This window comes from Erithacus rubecula (genome assembly GCF_903797595.1).
Source record: "Erithacus rubecula genome assembly, chromosome: 15".
NCBI lineage: Eukaryota > Metazoa > Chordata > Aves > Passeriformes > Muscicapidae > Erithacus > Erithacus rubecula.
In genome coordinates, this window is record NC_136667.1 from 13,534,906 (window position 1) to 13,543,860 (window position 8,955).

At 38.1% G+C, this 8,955-nt stretch overlaps 1 long non-coding RNA gene across 1 annotated transcript; it reads left to right on the plus strand.

The window, feature by feature from the left end:
• The first annotated feature begins 4,290 nt into the window (after positions 1-4,290).
• Positions 4,291-7,674, plus strand: LOC306808448. The gene is made up of 3 exons (XR_013776042.1): positions 4,291-4,342; positions 4,720-4,861; positions 5,897-7,674. It is a non-coding gene; the product is annotated as an uncharacterized lncRNA (long non-coding RNA).
• Positions 7,675-8,955: the final 1,281 nt, after the last annotated feature.

Sequence of the window (8,955 nt, forward strand, 5' to 3'; positions counted from 1 at the left end):
TTTCCCTCTCTCCTGTTCTGTCCAGCAAGAAAATCAAATTATTGGATTACTGGCCCTTTGATTGTGCTCAGCAGAAATCCCATTGTACTGGAGACCTTTGAGATGAAATGTAAATGGATAAAGAAAACAGATGTATTAAATTGGTCTAATATGTCAATAGTGTGCTATTACCTGATTAAGTGAGATGGCTATGACTGTTCTAAACAGTTGCCTGATGTATGCAAGACATGTGCTGCTAGACTGGCCATATGAAAACACCCCAACAAGCCAATAAACCAAAAAAGCCCACCCACAGGAGCCTACTAAAGGCATAAATTAATGCAGGTTTTCTTTCCTTGCTTATTTTTATTTCTGGAAAAGAAAATCAAAGCAAACAGATCGATCTTGTGCAGGGTTAAAATTGCAATTACCCAGAGATCTGTGCAGCACATGAAATATTGGGGCTGATAGATTAGAACCTGACTGCTTTGTTCTACATACACCTCCATATGCATTGGCTTGAACTTTGAATTTCCTGCTTTCTGCCAGTTTTTGTTTCTTGCACATGTGTTTTATGTACTGATTTAGGGCTAATTTCTATTTGTAACAGTGTATTTTTAAGACATAATATCAGCTAAGACTGAGACAAGTATGTAATGGATTTTAGACTACATTATTGTTGTAATTTTTTGTGCATATTCACACATACGTATCATGATCCATATGTCACTCAACTGTGCACAATAAATAGCTCCACAGGAAAGAGTAGGTGAGGTGAATTCTTGTACATTACAAAATGGAGAAAACTTCTTTAACCCCCAAAGGATTAGATTCTCCCATTTTATATTAGCCTGGTTTCTCTACAAGTTTCTTGTTAAAATTGTTATCTTACTGTCCTTTTGTATTTATGTGTCCATAGAGCAATAAATAGCTATTGAAAAATGGTTGTCACTGTCACTGTATTTGAATTTCACTCCACAGTTTTGATGAATTCAGGGCAGCTCTTGTGTGCAAGTGATTTTTTTTTGCTGGCCAAGTATGTGAGCACGTATTCTAATGACTTGGGTTTCAAACAGAGCCTCCAAAACTGACTAAGAAATGCACATTAAACTAGAGGCCGAGATAAATTTTTGTAGCTTGTTGAGATTCTAGCATGTACTGGTGTTCATAAGATAATAAATGTGAAATGGATTTGATGCTTACCCACCTGAACATTTCTGAGTTAAAAAAATAAAAGAGATTGATAGACAACACCTTCTCTCTTTTACAACTAATAAGCTTCTAGTTCATTAAGTTATTACATGCCATTCCTCATCTGACAAATAGAATCCATAATTCAGTTTTTCCCAGAGTTGCACATTCTTTAAGTCTACAGACTAAATCACCAGAGCACATTTTGTCAATAAAGCTTCTGTTTGGTGGGGGAAGGAGGGGGCAGTTAAGTAAAGTAATATGAAATGCAATCCCTTCTTTGTGTCAGAGGTCATTTATTTGCTTCAATATTGCTTTTATTCTATTTATACATTCACTAAATGATTATTATTATGGAAAGTCCATGGTTATTCACTGCATTATATTTAAAATGTTTTACATTTTATTGCAGGCTCTTACACTTGGGAATGTTTAGCGTTATCTTGAGAAGTAAACTGTTCTTTTGCAATGAATCCTTGACAATGTATTAGTTCAGCTCTGCATTTACTGAGGGATAAAAGCTTTCTTCTGTGAGCAGTGGGAAAGCCACAGAGGCAAACAAAAAACCAGCCATGTTCTGCAGCCCTGAACCAAAGGCTTGTCACTTCCTGAGCCAGATCTGCCCAGCACAGATGCAGGCAGCCAGTGACACCTTCAGCATGGAAAGTTATATGGGACTAATTTGTGTCCACCAAGCTTCCAGCACTGCTCTTCTCAGCAGGGCTTGAAGAGAGATTGCTATGCTCTGTGTTGAGTATAATATATGGTATCTATTTGTAGAAAATACAACCTGGTGATAAAATGCTTGCTCAGGGAGTGGGATAGAGTGGTCCAGGCTCTTTGCAGCTTGCAGTGATTTAAACCCATTTTTGCTGTCCAGAGAAACAGGCAATCATGATAGAGGGAGAAAAGCAGTGTGCTGTGCCCTGCCAGCCCTGGCATTTGGGTGGATGCTCTGCTAAGGGTCCCCAGGGTTGCAGCTGATGCACCCTCTGAGACAGCACTTCCTAAGGAGGGGGTGAGGTTGAGAGCTGGGGCAGAGTGGCTGTCCTGCAACACATTTAGTTCTGGTTTTGGGTGGGGGTTTTGCATTACCTTCCTTGGACAGGTGTTGCTCTTACCCTGGGAAGGCCCAGAACTTGCCTTCTTCCCTTGTCTGCACCTATTCTGATTAAAGCCTGCCTCTTTCCTTGCAGCAGAAATTAGTGAGCAGTTGTCATTTTCACCAGAGGGAGGAGAAGCAATTCCCACCCCAAAGTGTCCTGATGGGGTATATGGTTCCATTTCTACAGGGATCCAGAAATTAGTGTCACCTCCTGAAGGAAGGTCAGGGCTAGTCTGAGTAAGGAGAGGAATGAAGGAGGGTAGCACTGAGTTGAGCCTGCACACTTCTGGGAATAGGTGTTGAGTAACCAATCCAGATCTATCCAAAATGCTCTGACACTGTATGATCATACTTTAATATGGGCTAGTACTTCTCATTATATTTTTAGTTAACAAACACACAGGTGATTGTTGCCACTGAAGAATAATGGTGTCCTTGGAAAGCCCTATTTTAAAATGAAATGTTGTAACATGGTGCTAAGACAACAGTCTAATGGGGTTACTCATGACAATTATCGACTGGCAACAATGGGAAATATTATTTTAATGGAAAATGTAATAAATGAAGAGAAGGCAAAAGTCTCTAATTGATCCCCAGAGATCACTCAGAGCTGCTCTCATGCTGAAAAATCCATCTTTGAAGATGATGCAGTTTTTTGAGTATTTAGTGTCTGCAGTGGTTCCTGACAGCTACAGCAGGGCAGGCACCTCTAGACCCACATTGTTGCTCCCTCTTGGGCTTGAAATGCTGCTCAGGATATATTCTGTCTATCCAAAATGGGATGCTAATGTCTATCCAAAATGCTGCTGAGGCTGTATTAGCACCTTTAGCTAACCTCTGAAAGCAAGGCTCTCTAGACCATAATGGAAATGAGTCAACAATGCTTTTGCCTTATCAAAGCATTTATAAAATCTGATTTTTCTAGATAGCTAGGTAATGCAATATTCTGTATTCTGATGGAGTTTCTTAACCCACTGTCACTCTTGTCTGTGACAGCAGCCTGTGCAATTTGATTAGCCATTTATTACTTTTGTACCTAATACATAAAAAATAACAATGAGCTGAAAACACTGGAAATAATCTCAAGAACCAGAAAAGCAGACTGGTAGCTGTGCATCTTCTGTAACTGCTGATAACTCCTGAGAGGCCCTTACACTGAATTTATCCAGGACTTCTGAGCTTAATGTTTAAATAAATAAATAAATAAATCTATTATCTTTAAGCTTGTCACTTTTTTTACCAGGGAAAGTTTTAATGAGAAAGTTTAACTCATCAGTGTTTTCTTCTAATTAGGTGTGCAGTTTCCTCTGCATGCAGTTTCTGTTATCTGGCACTCCTGAACTAGTGGGTAGCATCCACAAATAGTGCTGCCCTGCTTTAATCTTTTCAAAATAGAAAAAAAAAAAGTCTAGGAAGTTATTGGCTACTATAAGATTTACATTCTGTAGGAACAAGTAAAATGATATTTAAGAGCTGCATATTGTTTCTATAATTCTGGAATAGAACTGGAATAGATATGCTCAGTCTTTCTGCTGTAGTGTATATTCTTCATAAACTGTCTTGTTACTGAGACTAACAAGACAGTTTATGACTCAAAATAATATATTTGACTGCATAAATGAGTGATCTGGTCACATCCACTAACTCAAGCATGTGGTTTTGCTCATTGTTATAAAAAACAAGCCAAACCAAATTTTCATTCCTGGCCAAACCAACACTCATTCCTGGCCCACTGGGTATTTTTCCATGCTGGTTGTTTTTCATTTTACAGGCCTATCAAGTGCTGCTATGGAAGTCACTTTTTTCCTTACTGAGTGAATAAATTACAGCATTCAGTGTGCTGTAATTCTTGGCTGTAACATCTATGAGATATGTTTAAACTGAATGATCCACTGCTCAGAGGAGTGATGGCTTCTTTTATAGTCCTCTTCTTCTTGCAGACTGTAAACCACTGAAATAGATCAGGAAGACAAGGGCAAGTTCATCATATTCTCATCCTTCCTGGAGTCTTGCATGTGCTTTTGTCTGTGCTGTGGGACACCTTACACCTCACACATTCAGGGCTAAGTAAGTCTTGGGTTTTTGTGTTTTTCCTTCAGTCTATATTTTGAATATGAAAACTCTGATAATTTCTAGAAAAGTTTGTAAAAGTTTCTCTCTTTGAAGCGGATACAAGTTTCAAACTCATTCAAACTCATATATAACCTATATGTATAAAACCCACTTTGAAAGATGTTATTGTTCTTTCCCGTAGTTTTTTTATCCATTTGCACAGAAAATATTTTTCTGCTTCCAGGCAGGTTCTTCTATTCCTACCTCTTCCTACTGATTGCTACTCCATCATCTTGTAAATGCAGAACATTATCGTACAGAAGAAGCTTTCTCACAGAATCCATGACTGACAATTCCACTTATTTTTTCATCTCTCCTGTCCTTCTTGACAGATTCTGCAGGATTATTTTATCCATTATGTGACCTTCTTACTTGACATTCCTTTGCCATTGCTCTGAATCCAGGCACAAAGAGCTGGAGAAGGCTGGGATGTGTAGGGAGAGGCAGGATTGCTACCCAGAGATCCCAGAGCAGGTGTGCCTGGACAGGTCTGGGCTGTAATACTGCATTAAGATAATTGCATTTCATACCTATTTAAATGCTAAAGAATAACACACATGCTCACACCTCTTCATGGGTTAAACTGTCTTGCATTCATAGTAGCAAGGTGACAAAAACTCCTTTTCTTATACTCAGCTAGAAGTTGTGATTGAAAATCCCCACTCTCAGTACCCCTAGTCCCCATCCCAGACTTTACTGGGTTTCTACTGGAGAGTAGTATGCTTTACAATTTTACTGTTTTCATGTATTTAAATATAGTGTCTGTCTAGCTACTGATTTTATTTTCCTGTTTAATTTATTCTTCAGATTCTCTGGCCTTCAGTCAATGCACTGGGTGATTAAATTATTATCCCAGTAATGAGATTTGACACAATCTATGCCAGTTACCTGTGTGACCTGTTAAGTAGGTTAATTGGCAACCCCAAATAATTATCACCCACCTCATCTTACTGACTGAGAGTCTGACAATAAATGAAACATAAAAATGCTGAAAAGGACACACAGTTTTTTATTTCAACTTCTGAATTGTTTCAAAGAAACCTAGTAGCTTATTAATAAAATGCAGCAATTGAAAAAAATATCTTGTGAACATACTGGATTTATTAATATAAAGATGCTTTCTCTTGTGCATCAGTACAACTTCCTAGAGGAGAAAGAACTCCATTACATATTAGATGAACAGGTCCCTCTATTCTGAAAATTGCTTATATAAGAAAATTATTGCATCCTCAGAGACGCTGCTCAAAAGTGAGGAAAATTCAAGAAGTCAAAGTGGTATTTGTGGTGGCATTGCAGTAATTATGACTTAATGCTTTTCTGTGAAACCTTGAGAAATAGAAATTAATTTTATTGTTTAATGAAAGTTGTGATCCTTCTATTCCCATTCCCAGGAAAGAGAGTTAAGAAATATAAATATGGTACCTTTTGATGCTGCCTTGTATTATGTATCTCATCTTTTCTACTTTGTTCATTTCTGAAAAGGAAGGATGGTATTTCTTTCTGCCCTAGAAAATGCAAGATTAGAGCTCAGAGAGGAAGAAGGATGGACTCCTGTGGATGAGAAGATGGGTTAAAAATATGTGAGATTTAAACTTCTGGTCATTTCACAAGATAATCAGCTCAAATTAATGATTCAGAGCCATGGATCTAGTCAGACTGCTTCCAGAATCATTCCTATGCCCTGGCCAGAAATCTCACCAAAACCTGGGGTAGAAAGAACAATCAAAGAATTCATTTATTGTTATCAGCAGTTTGTGACTGCAACATAAAGTGTCTTCAGAGAGGCACTTTGGAGAGGGGGAGCTGCTCTGCCCTGTCCCTGGGCACTCCTGTGGCACAGCTGGTGGTCCTGAGCTGGTCCTTTTGTGCTGGGACCCTACAGCCTGCAAGCCCAGGCACCACTGATGGAACTACACAAATAAGTATGAAAGGCATAGTGGTTTTGGCTCAGTTACATCAGGTTATCGTGTGCCATATCTCACAAAATTTCAGCCTGGTTTTCCAGCAAATAAAAGCTTGCAACATCCCCATGTCCCATCCCCTCTGGCTGCCATTGGCATTCCTCTTCAGCCTCTGTGTTTGCAAAAATAGGTTTCCATTTCTAAGCTCATTCCATTATGGAAAGCAGAATGTGCAGTTTCCTGTGTCCAGAATGGATTCTTTAGGTACATAACCAATCCAAAGCTGTTCCATCTCTCTGTTGTCTTACAGGCTTTAAAGTGGGGTGATACAATTCAAGGGAGGCTACTGATGAAATCACTCAAACCTGAGTCTGAGCAAGTCAGCAGAGCTCAGCTTTCAGGAGTGAGTCATGTTAAAACTAAGCATATGTTCAAGTGTTTTTCTGGATCATGGCCATATTGAACTATAATGACCTAAATGGATTTACTCTCCAGACAAATTTACCCTTTGCTTTCCTCCTGCCCACACATACATTTGCACCTCAATCAATCACTTATTTCTCCTTCTATTTCCTGCATGCTACTTTTATTAAAAACTTTACAACTTGTTTAATCTCTTCTAGCATGGCTTTATTTCTTCTATTGGTTTCCTTGATAATTCTTCATCAGGGCTTTTTTGCCCCTTCCTAAAGATTTTCAATTTTACTGTACAAATTTAATAAAAACAAAATTGTTAAGGCTTGTTAAAGGAGCTGTACTTTTTCTTTGTGCTCTTTCATCTAAACCTCTTCCTCCCCATATAAAGACAAAGGTGTTGAAGATGCACATCAGGTGAACTATCATCTACAAAAGGCAAAAATAACATCTTGACGCTCTCTTTCCGTGGATTTTCTTTTCCAACATGTGGTCTTTACATTTAAAATTATAGGCATTTAGATGTCAGGTAGCAGGAGAGAAAAAAATAAAATAGAAGATGTATTGTAGCAAAATATCAAAGAACCGATGCATTGGTGGTAGTTAAAAGATGTTTTATTTCTCAAAAATTGCCCAACTTTATAAAGTTTTAATCATACCTGATAGAAAATGAAGGGCTGCTGATATTTTGCAATTCATTACCCATTGCTTGTTGATTACAGAATTGTTTTTGAATGAAGGAGCACTGTGAGGCCTGTGGGAAGCTAAGCTGACATGGCTTCTGTCTTTCCTTTTTATTACGATAGTCAATAGCTCAGTTGTAAGGAACAGAATTGCTCTTTGTAACTGTATTAGACATTCTTCTGGGAGAGCTAGCTAAAATTTGAGAGCAGAAAAGCATTTCTGGAAAAAAACTCCACAAGAAAAAAAAAAACCAGCCCAGCACACCAGACAAATCAATAAGTGGATGGAGCCGAGTCTGAGACTTTCGAGTTGGGTTAGAACCTAAATCAGGACAGTATTGACTCTGCAAAGCCTGTATTTTTAGGGGTGCCTATATCAAAATCAATATAGCCTTCCTGCTTTATTTGATAACTTCTATGGCTTTGTGCAAGCAAATCAATTTCACAGTTGTATTTCTTTTCTTGAGCAAAAGTCCTCTCTTTGGTATGTGTGACCTGTGTGCTGCGACTTGGTGTAAATTAACAAAAGTTGGATTGTGTGTGGCATCTGTCACCACTGTTCTCCAATGATGACATTTGCAAAGGAAACGAAATATCTCTGTAAATTCTTTGCTGTATAATTTATGCACAACTCCTATATGTGAGTTCTCTACAAGTTTTCACTATTACCTCAGGAAAAACTATTTTATTTTCTGGAAAAAGGATATAAGCACACATTGGTCATCAGAATGTGAGAGTGTAAACAGTGGGCTTTAATGATCTAATGCTTTGCATTTATGCAGTTTCCCATCCAAGGTAATATATCCAATATCATATTTTTTAAAGGCAGATTTTGTAGTCTTGTTTTGCAGATGAAGCTGCAAGGACATTTGAAATTTTACCTGACTGTGCTTTAAGTTAGGCAATAATCTTATGCTTGTGCACTTGGCTAAAGTGTTTGGACTTATCCTGACTGTTCAGTAAGCTCAGCTGGGCTTAATATTTGGTTCTTGAACAATCCATAATCTTGAATGATTGTTCTGAACTATTCTTCAGAGCTAGTCTGTGTTTGCCATCTCAAAGTGAACCTAGTACAGCTGTCTCTTTGTCTACCTGCCTATATAGACTTGGTAAAAAAAATCTGAAAATGAGACTTATGTATCTTTGAACGTTTAGAGTGGAGTTGATGTAGGTTGCTATAGAACCACAGAAAATTCTGAACCCAAAGTTAAACCATCAATCACACCATATCGAGGCCTCCTGGATTCTGCAGGTTTTGGAATTAAAAAGCATTGCTAAAATTTTACTTAACTGGTATTTAGGGCAAAGGCTCTGCATTCCCAGTGAGCTCCTCATGGTAGAAAAATGAATCTATCACAGATAATATTTCCTCTGATTTTTTGCCTTGCTTTATCTGTCTCATAAGTACTCTGTGTGTGGTACTTATGAAATATTATCCAGGTATGGTATTTAATCTCTTTACAAGGGAGAAAAAACACAATGCACTTACTCAGCAATTCTATCTGAATTGTGCTTCTGTGATCCGATTTTCTGCCTCTTAATACCACCAAATTATTACTTCAGCAAAACT